The sequence below is a fragment of the Balaenoptera acutorostrata genome, chromosome 2, assembly GCF_949987535.1.
Source record: "Balaenoptera acutorostrata chromosome 2, mBalAcu1.1, whole genome shotgun sequence".
NCBI classification, from domain to species: Eukaryota; Metazoa; Chordata; class Mammalia; order Artiodactyla; family Balaenopteridae; genus Balaenoptera; species Balaenoptera acutorostrata.
The window spans coordinates 73,273,284-73,288,574 of record NC_080065.1 but is presented as its reverse complement, the minus strand read 5'-3'; the positions used below and the strand labels follow the sequence as shown (position 1 = coordinate 73,288,574).

Sequence of the window (15,291 nt, the reverse complement as noted above, 5' to 3'; positions counted from 1 at the left end):
ACTACTACAGATTTTACATACCTACATGTAACTTAGACATTTACATTTTACTCTGAACCAGTCATTCCAATTTTAACTCAATTGTTTTTAATTTCTCAGTCTCTCAAAAATAATTCATTTACTCAGTTTTTAATCTGTTCAATAAGCTCAGGCCTAATCACCTCACATATTCACCTCTTCTATTTCTGCCCATCTCTCTACCTCCAGGACTGTCTACCTGTTCAAGACACAAACACTTATTACAATCTAATGCCTACCTAGAAAAATAAGAGTAAGATGGACAAATGGAAACAAATGGTTCATTTACTACCTCTCTATATACTAAGGAACCAAGACTTGATATAACAAGGCACATGGTACCTGGGAGAAAATAAAACTTTATTCCATTTTAATGTTTGTGCCCTAAAATAGGGAAACAGAATGACACTGTCTAAAGGCTGCTATTCTAATTCCCTATTTCAATATTAAGCTGATTATTCTCTTTTGTCTTAAGATGATCCACTCCATAACCACACATTTGAACTCTCCAAATTTATTTAACAAACATGTGGGAAATACTGGGTTGGCCAAAAAGTTCGTTTGGTTTCCCCATAACATCTTACAGAAAAACCCAAACGAACTTTTTGGCCAAACCAATAAATAATACCTTTGTCCCTTTAACTTTCTTGCTCCCAATTTAACTATCTTCTACCTACCATACTACTAGATGATTTGATTAAATGACTGGCTATGCCATGGCTACAACTCTAGCATTATCCATACTACCAATCTATGCCTATAAAAGCCACACAGATTGATATAAACAGAAGCACACTTAGAAACAGACTGGAATTTTCATATGGTCATGGTAACAAATCTACAAAGTAATTGCTATGAAATATTTTTACACTTTCCTTTGGTACTTGTCTAACTTGAAACATTCAGAGGAAAACAATAAATATTCATATTACATTGATATACTTAATATCTAGCCATAAGTTGACAGTCAAGACTATAGTAGAACTATGACTATTTTTGTAAGCTTGCTGTAATGAAAGCTTACATTCTTGACTCCTTAGTTTATTTTTTTTTAAAAAAACTTAGAACTTCCCCAAAGAATTATTGTTAATTTTCTTCTAAAAACCAACCCATTTATTTGACACTTTGTGTGTAAGACAGAAATAAAATAAATGATGAAAAACAGTCATGAAGCTTCATTACAACTCAAAAGGAAAAACATAATTGTAAACCATTAGTATTAGGGGAAGAAAGGAAAGAACAATAAACATTGCATTCCTCTAAAATTCTAGTCTTAGTTCAACCACTGTCTTTGAGGCTACTGACAAGCAAATTTAGCTTTTAAGAGCTGGTTTTTTTGTTTGTTTGTTTGTTTTTAATCCTAATAGGAAAAGCTTGGACCAATGATCATTAAAAGTTCCTTGAAGAGCTAAAATTTAATGATAGATGATCAGGACAATATTTTGAAATTGTAGGCTAGAAGTTTATTTAACTGTGAAAATATATGGGACAACCTTGGAATGTGAACCTGGTACATTCCTTATTACTTAAAGTAGTGGAGCTAACCCACAGAGCAGATTTACACATTGAACAAAGACAAAATTAAGGACAATTTTAAACAAAGTACCTATTTTTGTATACTTGATATTTGTTAAATTTCTGGTGTGTTTTAAGCAAAATGTCAAGATTAAAAGATTTTTTAATCTCATTCATCCTGTGAACTTACCATAAGACGATACAAAAAGGTACATGAGGCATTATACAATAACTAATTTATAACAAATACCTGACTAAAGACTTTTATATATTTGTGATTTTCAGTTTTTACATCTATGTACTTTCTATAAGATTCTGGCATTAAAACAGGTATTCAGTTCAAGACAGAGACATAAAGCTTAATAAACAACTTTGTTTCCTGATTATTAGTAATTCCTTTTATGCCAAAAACTCTTAAGTTTTGAACACATTAGGTAAAACATGTCAATTCTTGATTATGACTATAAACTGAAATTAAATTATCCAATAATAGGCTTATGAGCACATATGTAGTTGAGCGTGATCCTCAAAACATTCCATTGTTACAAGTCTCCAACTGTTCTAGGAAAAAAATTGAATGGTCTTAATCAAAACTTAGAATTTCTAGCATTATCTTTATTGTTCACTTCAAATTATCAAGGTGAATCATACTAACAAGAATACTTTAAATATATCTGCACAGATAGGATGGCTGCACTGATACCTCCTAAACGTCTTCAGAAGAGATTAAGCTGACCGGTGAGACTAGGACTTATCAGCAACCTCCGTAATTGTGGTCAAGTCTCTATACTTTGTACCTCATTACTATCACTTGTAAAAAGGGGAAAAATAATCTCCATCTCAGCCTCAGAACACATTAAATATTTGTCCTAAACTCCTTCAAAGAAAAACAAAAATGAAAAAGCACTATATAGGCTGTATAGTATAATGGTTAAGAGTAAAGACTCCAGAGTCACTGCTTGTGTTTGAATCCTAGCTCTGCCACTTGGCTGTACAAATATGGGCAAATTTCTTAATTTCTTAGCCTGAGTTTCCTCATCTAAAAAAGGCACATATTAACAGTACCTGCTTCATAGAAGGTTGCATGATATTATAAATGAACTAATACATACAAAATTATATACATATAAATTATATACAATATACATAGACTATGGGGCTAATTCAGCTTCATCAATGAAAATATCAAATTTTATACTGTTGCATAACGGATGATTAATTTGTAGATCACCTAAGCCTCTGTTATCTTCCTACCTTCCAGTCCTGTTTACACTGCATCTAATTTTGGGAAGAGAACAGGAGAAACCAATCTTCATTTCTGCTAAAACATTGATTTTAAGAGGAAATTTCTTTTTCCAAAGCGTCTTTTTTGAACAGTAACAGATCATACATATTAATTGACGTTGGAAGCTCCAAAGTATTCATAAACTAGAAATTCTTCCACTTCTCCTGGCAATTCTAGAAGGAAACCCTCAAATAGCCCCACTCTTTCCCCAATGTGGATATATTCTTTGGAGGAATGGCAAGGACAGTATGCATTTGAGATACTGTGACTTTAATTTGCCTAAATTAATACTTTAATAATAAAATATCTAATGTTCTCCTATTTAAAAGTAAACTATCCCTCTCTCTTGTTCTCTCTCTCTTTCAAGGAAGATTGGGAAAAGAAACAGCAGGAAATTTAAGAAGTAAATACATTTTTCTCAGCTAGTTTTGCAATTTTTGGTTGAGAAATCTTACAGACAGATATGGAGTCTTTTGATTTCATTTTCTTAGACACTACACAATCAGTTTATCTAAAATAAAAGATGAAACTACGTATTAAATAAGTCAACAAGAAAAGAGACAAGTTGGACAAGCTGCAGGAATCATTTTACTTTTAAATTTGGAATCACATGAATGTTTTTATAAACATGTACATTGGTGCAGTATATTTAAGGGGTCTTGGGAGGGCCTTTGTGGTTTTTAGTCTCTCCTAATCAGGTAGAATAATATAGAAATCTATACAATGAGAAAACAACCTGGTGTGAATATAGACAGACACAACTCAAACTACACAATTATTTAAAACTAACATGACAATACTAAATGGAAACTGTCTACTACAGTAGAAAATAATTAAAATAGCACTACCATCAACAAGCTTCCTTTGTCTAAAAAGGAAACTAAATTGAAGTTCCCAGCAGATCACTTTTACTTTCCACTATGCTCTTCTTCCTAGTTATGTCACTGACAGGCACCAAAGTTCTCAGAGAGAAACATAAGTGCTGAAATCTAATTGCCAAAAAAATCTCTTGTCACCTGAATTACCTGGAACTCTGTGTGCCTGATCATACCATGAACTTCTAAAGTTTTTCTGTAACTTTCAAAGATGTTAATCATATTTTCTCACACATGCTGTCCTTTCTGAAATTAAATTGGTTATTTCAGTCTGGTAAGACATATACTAAAAACATTTGCTAAAACTACTATAAATCTCCTAAAACCTCCACATTTCTTTTTAACTAACATAGTTCCCACAGTCATACAGTCTGAGCTGGTGGTCAAGAAAAATAAATTGCCTTTTTAAAGTGAAGGCAAAGTAAAGATACCTTATAGTAAATGATTTTATTGTCTTTTTCTTCCCCCCACATCGTTATGCAGACAGACTAAAATTTGGTCACTAGTAAATCCACCTGAACAACCACTAGACTAAGCATAAGAGGTGTAGTACCCCTTAGACCAACTGCATTACTTAAGAAATATTCATGTGTATGTTTGACATCTTGAGTATATTTGTGTGTTCAGGCAAATAAGAAGTATGCGTGTATGTCTGTGTGTGTCTGTCTGTGCATTTAGTTACATATCTCAGATCAAATTAGCTCAAGAAAAGAACAGAAATTCTATTTCCTTTTGCCACAGGTAACGTATTTACAGGGTCCAAAGGAGGTTTAAGTTCTGTGGGAATATTTTTTAAAGAAACAGCACTGTTACATGTCCATCCACCCCAAAATTCAGTTTACTGAAAGATTAATATACTAAAGGTGGGACCAACAACACAATGCTTATGCAATCAAAAGTTTATATTGGACTTCCCTGGCGGTCCAGTGGTTAAGACTTTGCCTTCCAATGCAGGGGTGCGGGTTCAATCCTTGGTAGGGGAGCTAAAATCCCCCATGCCTCACAGCCGAAAATCCAAAACATAAAACAAAAGCAATATTGTAACAAATTCAATAAAGACTTAAAAGAAGTTTATATTGAAGTACACTTGACCAAGATAGTCTCATTCTCTAACTTTAACTCCCATCACCCTGGAAAAAAGATAATAAAGAGTAGAAAGAGCCACACCCTCTCCAAAAAATGTTATACACTAATCAAACATATTTATTAAAAAAAACAAAGGAAAAAAAAAAGGAAAAGCACAATACTCACTAGCCGGAGGCTAACATCAGTTCCTACCTCACAGCCTCTAGCCCTGTATCAGTGAAATTTCATTTCTCAAAAAAACTACCAATTCTTACAGTTGACCTTTTCTTAGAACTTCAACAATTACAGGGTCATATCAGTAACTAAGTACATGAAAAGAGGGCAAGGAAATGACTTGTGACCATCTGGTCCAATGAATGCATTACTGCAACATAGTTGTAAACTATCTTGAAGGGTAGTTTTTCTACTTAAAAAGAAACACTGTGATTTTTTTGTTTTGCTTTGTTTAATTTCACAATGTTCAATCTAAAACTTTGGAGGGTATGGTGATTCAGTGGCTACCTACTGCAACTATAACATTTCTTAACCTGTATTTTAAGATATACCTTTAAAACACTGAATCTGAAGTTTAAAAGCAAACTTGAGTCTGGCATGGCCTTTTATTTAGTCCATCTCCAACAAACTATGTGTCAAGCATTGGGCTACATGGTAGAAAAACAAGTTAATACCACAGAACTCCACGACATAGAAGCTTATGGTCTCACGGAGAATACAGACAAATTAGGCAACTGCAATCTGATACAGCAAGTACTAGAACGCGGGGGCATATGGAAAAACTTCAGTCTTAGCATTTTAGTATACACTTCCTGAAAAAACTGATGGCTAAACGGAAATCTACAAGACAAGTAGCAACTAATTCAGAGAAAGCAAGGGACTGAGAAGGTGAGAAAGATGTCACTGGCAGAGGGAAAAAGTAAAGACAAGCAAAAGCCAAAAAAACTTCATATACAGATAGGGGAGTATGAGAATACTTTAAACTTTCAAAATATACTTTGCAAGCCTAATTCTTATCAGATAATATGGAAAGAATATAACCTTCTGAATTAGACTAGATTTATAACCTTACTTGCTGAACTTCTTTCAGTACCTCAAAGAGAAATGAGCCTCAAAGAACATTTTAAAAGTTCAAAATATTCTCAGATCTATCTACTCATCTGCTCCCAGCAATAATCCAAGGGGCGGGGGGGGGCAGGTATTAGAACAGAGCACTCAAAGTTCTCCACCATAAGTCCATTATTCTCTCCTATGTCCCCTATATCCCAAACAAATTACATTTATTCATTCAACAAATACTTTTTAAGCACCTGCTATGTTTAGACACTGTTTTAGACATAGGTTTTCTCCCTATGCTTTCTCAAAATGTTTTTCCTATGTAACATTTTTTTAAATAAGGTGAAAAGATTATGCAATTTAGCCAAAAGTCATCCTAAAATTAAGGTATTTTCTAAGTTTTTTTTTTTTCCCTCAGAAATTTCTATGTCTCTACTCTCACTCACAGAAATATCAGTATCTCTTCAGCTCAAATTATAACTTCTCTACGAGGATAATTCCCAAATTGTTCTCCCTAAAGCTGGCTTTCCTCCTAAGCTTCAGGCCTAAGTTACCAAGTACCTGCTAAGAAGCTTCACCTTAGGATGACTATAGCCAAATCTAAAATATCAGCAACTAACCTTACAAACACATACACATGCACGCGCGCACACGCACGTGCGCACACACACACGCACACACACACGCACACCCCCCCCACACGCGCGCACACACACACCCCACACACGCACGCGCACACACACACGCACACCCACACACACACCCACGCACGCACGCACACACACACACACACCCCTCTTCCTCTTTACTCCTCTATCCTGTTAATGGCACCAGCATCTTTCCTAGTGTTTAGACTCAAAACGTCAAAAGCAACACTGATTCCTTCCTATCTCTCTACCCATAACACTACTGCCAACTCGCATACTGCATCTCCAATGTCACCAATTACTCTCGTGCAGGCCCTCTTTTTCACTTTCTATTTCAACCCGTCCTACAACTGTGCAAAGATTATACTCCAATAAGATATTAAAAAAAAAAGACTTCCCCATCATTCTTTCCCACATCCCTTCTCTTCTTTCTCTCCTGCTTCTCATCTTGACTTATGTCACACATCAATCCACTCACCCAAGCTATTAGGTAAAACTATATATTGCTGTATTTTTTAAGGTCAAAAAAACAATCACATATGGTTCAACCTAGTGGAAATCTTTCATCAGTACCTCTGACTTATGCCTCTATTCTGTTTACCTCATATCCAATTAGTCAAAAAGCCTTAACAATTCCAAATTCTCAATAGCCTTTTATCTATCTAGTCTTTTCCCTTCCCACTGTCAACATCCTTCCTCATCATGTCCTGTAGTAATTCCTGCATTAGGTCTTCTAGCTTCACTGCTCTTCTAGTTCCTTACACATCTGTAATAATACCTACCCAGACAGCTATACCACATCTCAAAAACTGGAATGGTCCCATTGCTTATAGAATAAAATCCGAACTTTTGACATGACATTCAGTAATTCTTATGACTTCTCCAGTCTTCACAGAACTACTTGCCACTTCCTAAACACATCAAGCACATACTTTGAAGCCTCTATCCCTTTGATCATGCTATCCTTTTCATTTGAAATGCCCTTATTGCCTGCCTACGGAAATCCATGTCATTCTTCAATGCCTACCTCACGTGCTATCTCCTTGAACCTCTGGGCATAATTAATCTTCTTCTATCATACTCCCAGCTTATTTCTTATACTCTTTTTTGATATTTTATCTTACTGTAATATAGTTTGTCATTTTCACATCTATTTTTTCCATTAGATTGAAAAGTACTTGAGGACACTGGGCACGTTAAGTCATCTTCACATTCTCTACTCTAGCCCTTGGCACAATGCTTTCAGCATGGTAGGCACTGACAGGTGGGAGGCCAAGAAAAATAAATTTGTCAAAAATTCCTGCCTACGCTGAAATTCTCAAGTCATAATCCCTTACTGGAATCCACACTCTGGAGAATGCTTTGCATTCTCCCATTCAAACTATTTCCTCAAGCTGCACTGTCCTCCCACCTGCATTCTAGAGATCTTTTATCACTCTTCCCTCCAGGGGACACCGGGACTCCAGGCTGAGCCCAAATGCCACCCCCTCAAAGGAATCTTCCAAAGACCATTCTGCCCAAAGTGATGTTTTAAGTCTAAAAATCATCTAGTATATGCCTTGTAGTCACATATATTTTCTCAGTAGAAAAACTGAGTAGAAATACTAGTTCCCTCACCTGAACACCCCCAACCTCTCCTACTCTGAACTTTCACAATATTGGCAATCTATACAAATTGCTGACAGTCAAAGACATTGATTTGGATGTTGCCTATTCAGCACCCATCCCATTCAGGGAAAACACACTCACACCACCCTCTGGCTACTCTTCCTCCCCCACTTCCGAGGAAGCTTTCATTTTCTTTGAAGAATGCAGCCTAGTCAAAATCGATCATTCCATGGTGAGCACCTGAACCAAGCTGAGTTCTTACGCTGAAACTGAGAGTCAGTCTTTTTCTGAAGGCAAAAGCTACAGGAAGCAAGGTCAAAGAAAGGGTTTTTGTTTATTTACTTGCTAGGTTTTCCACCACTTGGAAGACCCAGTCTATAATAAGAAAGAGTGAAGGTGAGAGGGCCAAACAGATAAAGAGATGGAACTAAAGATTCATGAGAACATTCAAATCCCTGTTGCATTTATCTCTGAGATCCCAGTTATAAGCCTACCCTTCCCTTAGTTTTAGCTGTTCATCTCACCCATCTATTACCTCTAGACCAGTTTTTTGATTTCCAGGTCCTTTCACATATTTAAAAAATTACTGGACCCCCAAGAAATGTGTTCATGTAGGTAGTTTCTATCAATATTAATAGAAATTAAAACTGAGTACATTCTAAATGTTTACTATTAATTTTAAATTAACACATAGCGGAGTTAATATTGTCAATATAGAAAGCATATTCTTTACATAAGATAACTATAATTTCCAAAAAACATTTAGTGAAAAGAGTAGCATTATTTTAAATTTTATATACTCTTTCATAGCTAACTTAATAGAAGACAGCTGGATTCTCATATCTGTTTCTGAATTCAATCAGTTGCTGTACATTGTTTTGGTTCATAGGTTATGAAAACTGCTACTCAATGAAGCTACTTAAAAGTTAAATAAAATGTACAATCTAACCACACCTATAAATGTTCCACTCTGCTATTAAAATCCATCGGTGTACCATTTATTCATGCATATTTTGTAGCATTATGCAATAGCCACTTGGCAATATTGGTTCACTGAGTTATGAAGATCTTCCAAGTGTTAACATGTTTTATTTTATAATATCAAAATATCACATTCTTTATATCACCACTACACAATAAGGTAGGCTTGAGTTGTCTAAACTGCCTATCTCCCCCTTGCCCAGCTCCTAGGAGATAACCTCGAAGCCCTTGAAATATCCTGCCCAGTAAGAGTGTCTTTGTTTACTGTGAACCTTGGGCCATGCCAGATCATTTATGCTAATATGATTTATGGTGGGGGATTTGGTCCACCTCTGAAGTCAAACTGATGCAGTAACTATGGTCTGCCACAAGGGGGCGCCAGGCCCACATGACTACACCTCAATAAAAATTTTAAACCGCAAAGCTCAGGTGAGCTTTCCGGATTGGCAATACTTCACATGTGTTGTCCCACATTGTTACTGAGAGAATTAAGCACTGTCTGTGTGACTTCACTGGGAAGGGACAACTAGAAGCTTGCATCTATTCCCTCCTGGGCTCTGCCCTATACACTTTCTTTCTTAGCTGATTTTAATGTGTCCTTTGGCTATAATAAACTGTTACTGTGAGCGTAACAGCTTTGCTGAGTTCTGTTTGTCCCTCTAGAAAATCACCGAATCTGAGGGTGGTTTTAGGAACCTCCAACAACAGGCATCAATATAACATGGGTGTCACAACTCTTTTCAGGTAGTAAGTGTAACCTTGAAGAAAAAGTGGCACTGTCTTCAAAAAAGTGATCTGACCCTGGGTTTGGTGGGGTTTTCTTCAAGAAATAAAAAGCATCACATGTGTATATTATACATCCTTTCTAGCTAACCACAGATTTGTTCTAGAGTTCAGCATAAAAGTTCTAATTTTTGTTTTGTTTTGTTTTAGTGAAATGCCATGTCCGTTGCTAATTCTAGCTATTATAGTTGCACATGTGAAAAATATCTATATTGTAGTTTATGGATTGGTAGCATTTCAAATAAATGGTATATTTAAATACTGACCTGAAATTTTTTGAGATGCTTATCAATTGACATTTTTTCTGAGCTCAAGAGTCTGAATTATTTTTTAGTTATACCTTTTAATATTAGATTTATTCTTTTAAATATATTAGGAATTTAAATATAAGCATGCCATTTTATCTTGGAGCAAGAAAAGAATTCCTCACAAATGATTTTTCTCTTTGGAAAAAATAAGCTGCAAAAATATCTGTTAAACTATATACAGTCTGTAAATGAGCGCAGCTCATTGAAGGAAGCTTCGTATACCTTCGTAAGGTATACGAAGCTTATAGGATGTAATGTTTCATCCAACTAGTTCTTATATTTTGAAAAAATGTTAAATAGTTTAATAATGCCATAAGAAATCTTTGCCCAGAAAGAAAAATATCATCAGAAAATACATTAAGTATTTAGGAAGCTCTCAAACTTACAGTTGCAGACAACAAGGTTTCCAAAATTCTAATTTTTACTTGAATGCTCAAATTTTGCTTGAAAGCACCAAAAACTGTCAGTTATTTCCCTTCGAGTAAGAGGCTCACTTTGTTCTTTTCCTAAAAAAGTTTCTGCCAAATACTCAAGTTTGACTAACCAAGGTTTGTCTGTCAGTCATTCTTTATAGTAAAATAGTGTTCCATAAAAGAAGCAGCCAGTTCAGCTCTCAGCTCAAATAATCACACAACTGCTTTTCAAGACAAAGTACTTAGGGATGCACCATTATGTGAATTTTCCATTTCATCACACTAAATATTAAAAAGACATATGCTCAAGAATTGCAACTTAATAAAATTAATAATTTTCACTGCTCCATCAAAGACATTCTTAATTGAAACTGGCTTTTTTCTTTTTCTTTACAAGTGTATGGCAGTGGTAAATAAAATGACTAGTAGTATAGTTTGGTGACACTGCATTAATTTATACTGAAGTACCAGAAGTTTTTACCTCCTATTGCTTTGCACCATCAGTGCAAATGTCAACAAAATGGAAATGGTAAATAATGACTTAGTATTATGAAAACCTTTACAGACCTCCAAAAGGGTCTCAAGGAACCCCAGGGTTCGAAGCCAATATCCTGGTCAAAGCAGACTACAAGAGTCCTAGGGAAGCTATTCCAACCTCTTGAAGCATCTCAGCTAAGCCTGTCACCTTTAATACGGAAGACAAGACCACTGCCAATATTATGACCAAAATTTTAATTCTTCCCTCTCTATTTCTTTATGCCAAGCTCACCCAGCCTCCATTAGTTATGAATTTTTGGTTGTCATTGTTTTTATATAAGATCAACTCTGTTACGAAGCACCCTATTTCCAAATATTTTATTAATTCAACCATTATTTTATTTTATTGATGTTTCAGTTTTTTTTAACTTTCTAGCTTTGACATCTTTCTCTACTTACTATTATTTTGATGAATAATTCCATTCTCTTTAGATTACTAATTTTTCTTTAGTTGAATTACAGGCTTATGGAATTCTTTAAATTCCTTAGTTTCCACTTGATGGTTTGATTCCTTACCTTTAACATAATTTCAGCAATTATTTTGGAATGTCTTACAGATCACTCTAAATTATGCTCAAAGAAATGAACTTCAAGCCAGCCAATTATCATCTAATTGACCTTCAAAGTCAATAAGCTCCTTGACATGACTTGCCACAGTGAACAATCTGAGCCTTTCCTCTAGTCAAAACATTACATATACCTCCTTCCTCTTCTCCCCCTAAAGCCTTCTCTCCAGATCAACCAACAGCAGCACATCTTTCAACCACCTCATACACATCAATTCCAGAAAATGACCCTATGGCATATAAAAACTGAATATACAGTGGGAGGCATATTACAAAAAGTATTCATTAATAGTCCTGAAACAATCAATTAGCTGTTTGGAAAGTAATCAGGCAAAGATTTCCAAACAAAATATACAAAATAAGTGCAGGAGAAATTAAATAATTATTTTTAAAATCAAACTATAAAAACTATAGGTTTACATATAAATCTTAATACGATAATCCATGCCTAAAAGCCAAAAAAGAAAAAAATACAAAGATTGAGATTTGACAGCACAAAAACTTGGTATGTCAAAATAAAAGTAAGCAAAATTTTAAATGCACACGTGCTTATTTAACACACACAAGAAACATCACTGTAGTTGTTTTCAATTCCAAAAGATTAGATAAAAATTAATAACTAGAGATCTGAGTAAATAAACTATGTACATCCAATAGAAAACTATGTAGCTACTTAAAAGAATAATTCAAATGTACACAAGTACAAAATCTCCTCAATGAGTCCTATTCTGACTACCCTAATTAAAATTTGCACCCTCCCTTCTGGCACTATTAATATCCCTTTATCCTATCTAATTTTTTCTTTTTTTTTTTTACCATAGCACTTATTACCTCTAATATTTTGTATGAGTTATTTACTATGTTTATGTCTTTCCCCCAGCAAAATGTAACCTCCAAAGAAGCAAGTATCTTCATCTGTTCATTCATTTATCCTAAGCATCTAGAACAGTACCTGGTATAAGATAGGTTCTAAAAAGTTTATCTGTTAAATAAAAAAATACACAAAAAAGTGACATAGTTGAGCTTAGAAAGTGTAACTAGAGAACTGAGAGCCAATGGTAGACAGGGATTTTTTATTTTAACTAAAGAATAATTTTGCATACATTTCTATATATATTGCATTTTTTACCCTGTGTGCAAGTATATATTGCCTACTGAAAACTTAATAATCTTAATGCTTATAACAATATGTATTCAATATTATACATATATATGTGTGAATAAAAATATATATTATGTATATACTATATAATAGCAATGGCTACTACTAAGAACAGTGAGATTAGGGAGGTATGAAGAAATGGAGTAGACATTTTCCTGTATTTTTTTTTTTAACAAGAGGTATTTATTAATTCTTGTCACATTACTTGCAGCAGAATAATCCTCCAACCAAGAAAACCAGAAATGGCAAATAGAATACAAGAAAAAAAAAAAAAGAGGTTTCTCCATTTGAAGTCATCCAAGAACTGGTAAGGCAATTAGAATTTGAGGAGCCAAAATTTCAGAGAAAGTAAGAGTGCCATTCAGTAGCCACTTTCCTACATTTCCCCTCAGAGTATTTGCTGATTGCAGTCACAAAGCAAGAGGCTGAGAATCCATGCAAAAGACCACTTCTTCTGCCTGGGCCCTAGTAGGAGGAAAGGGATCCAGTAGAGCTTTTTGACAGTCTCACAAAGCTAGTGAAACGTATTAGAGACTTGAAGGGCCAGGATTCCCGTTATAAAGGAAACAGAAAATTGAACCATAGGCTGAACTAATTCCCTCCTAGAGACATTTACTGAATTCTGAAGCTACAGGGATAAGAAGGCTCAGCAAAAACTGCAGAGCAATATGAAGTATTTGAAAATTTTGTGATTAAAGTAATTTGACTGCATTCTATCTGCTTAGCAGAGGAAAAGGTGAGCCATCTTCTGTATCAAATTATCATTCAGATCCTCTATAAATTGTCAAACATGTCTGGCACTTAATTAAAAATTAACAGCATGCCAAGAGACAGGACCCAATAAAATGAAACAAATAAGCAAAATAAAACAAAGATACAATATAAAACTTCAGAAAAAAATCAAAGTTGGTTCTTGGAAAGACTAATAACTTGGAGAAATTCTAAAAAGACTGATCAAAAAAAGAAAAATGTCACAAATTATCAATCTTAGACCCACAAGTGAATTAATTTGAAATTAATAAACAGAGACTTTAATAATCCAAGAAAATATATGAAAAGGTAAAGCTGGAATTTAGCCACAAAATTGGAATGATTAAAAAGTAGTTGAATTTATAAAATTAAGGACTAAATATATTAGAGTAACAGCAGATTAGGTATATTTTTAAAAACCTAATAAATGGACAACTTTCATAGAAAGTATCCTTACTGAAGCACAAAAAGAAAAGGATAGAATATAGAGAAAAGAGCATATAAGATAAATGGGACAGGGACTTCCCTGGTGGTGCAGTGGTTAAGAATCCGCCTGCCAATGCAGGGGACACGGATTTGAGCCTTGGTCTGGGAAGATCCCACATGCCGCGGAGCAACTAAGCCCGTGCGCCACAACTACTGAGCCTGCGCTCTAGAGCCCGTGAGCCACAACTACTGAGCCCGCGTGCCGCAACTGCCGAAGCCCGCGTGCCTACAGCCCATGCTCCGCAACAAGAGAAGCCACCACAATGAGAAGCCCCCGTGAACCACAACGAAGAGTAGCCCCCACTCACCACAACTAGAGAAAGCCTGTGCACAGCAATGAAGACCCAAAGCAGCCAAAAATAAAAAAAATTTATATGAAAAAAAAAGATAAACGGGACATAACTTTTTAAGTGGTTATTTATGCCATTTATGTGGCATCTCAGAAGGAGGAGGAAGAGAATGGAGCAAAGGCAAAATTTGAAGAGAAAATGGCCAAGAATTTTCCAAATCCAATGAAAGGTATCAACCCAAAGATGAGAGAGTGAGAGAGACAGAGAGAGAGAGACAGAGACACAGAGAAAGAAAGAAAGAAAGAAAGAAAGAAAGGAAGGAAGGAAGGAAGGAAGGAAGGAAGGAAGGGAGAAAAAGAAAGGGGGGGGAGGAAGGAAGAAAGAAAGAAAAAGACAAGACTGCCTCATCTAGGTACATTACAGTAAAGATGCTAAAAACCAAAGACAAGACTAAATTTTAAAAGCAGTCAGAACAAAAAGACATTATATTCAAAGAAAGAATAAAACTCCTCGCTGACTCGGCTGGAAGCAAGAGACTAGAATATCTTTACATTTTTAAAGGAAAATAACTGCAAACCTAGAATTTTATGCCCAAGACAATATCCTTTGAAAACCAGAACTAGCATGTTTTTAGATAAACAAAGCAAATTTGTTGACAGTTGATGTTTAGCAAAAGAAATACTCAAAGAAGTTCTATAGGAAAAAAAAAAGGTTCCCACTGAAAAGCATGGAAATGTAGTAAAAAGTAAAAAAGGTAAACATATGGGTAAATCTAAATAAACACTGACTGTATAAACTATCTAATGAGTACTGAAGCATAAATGAAAATTCACAACAATAATGTAAAAAGCAGGAGAAGCATAAGTAGAGTTAAAGTGTTCTAAGTTCTTAGCGTTGTTAAGGAAGTGGTAAAAGTAAATATTTTACATAG

General features: G+C 35.0%; 1 protein-coding gene across 1 annotated transcript in view; it reads right to left on the bottom strand.

The window, feature by feature from the left end:
* Window positions 1-15,291, bottom strand: part of RASA1 (RAS p21 protein activator 1) — a 114,184-nt gene that overhangs the window by 64,614 nt on the left and 34,279 nt on the right. The gene's annotated exons all lie outside the window — the stretch shown is intronic.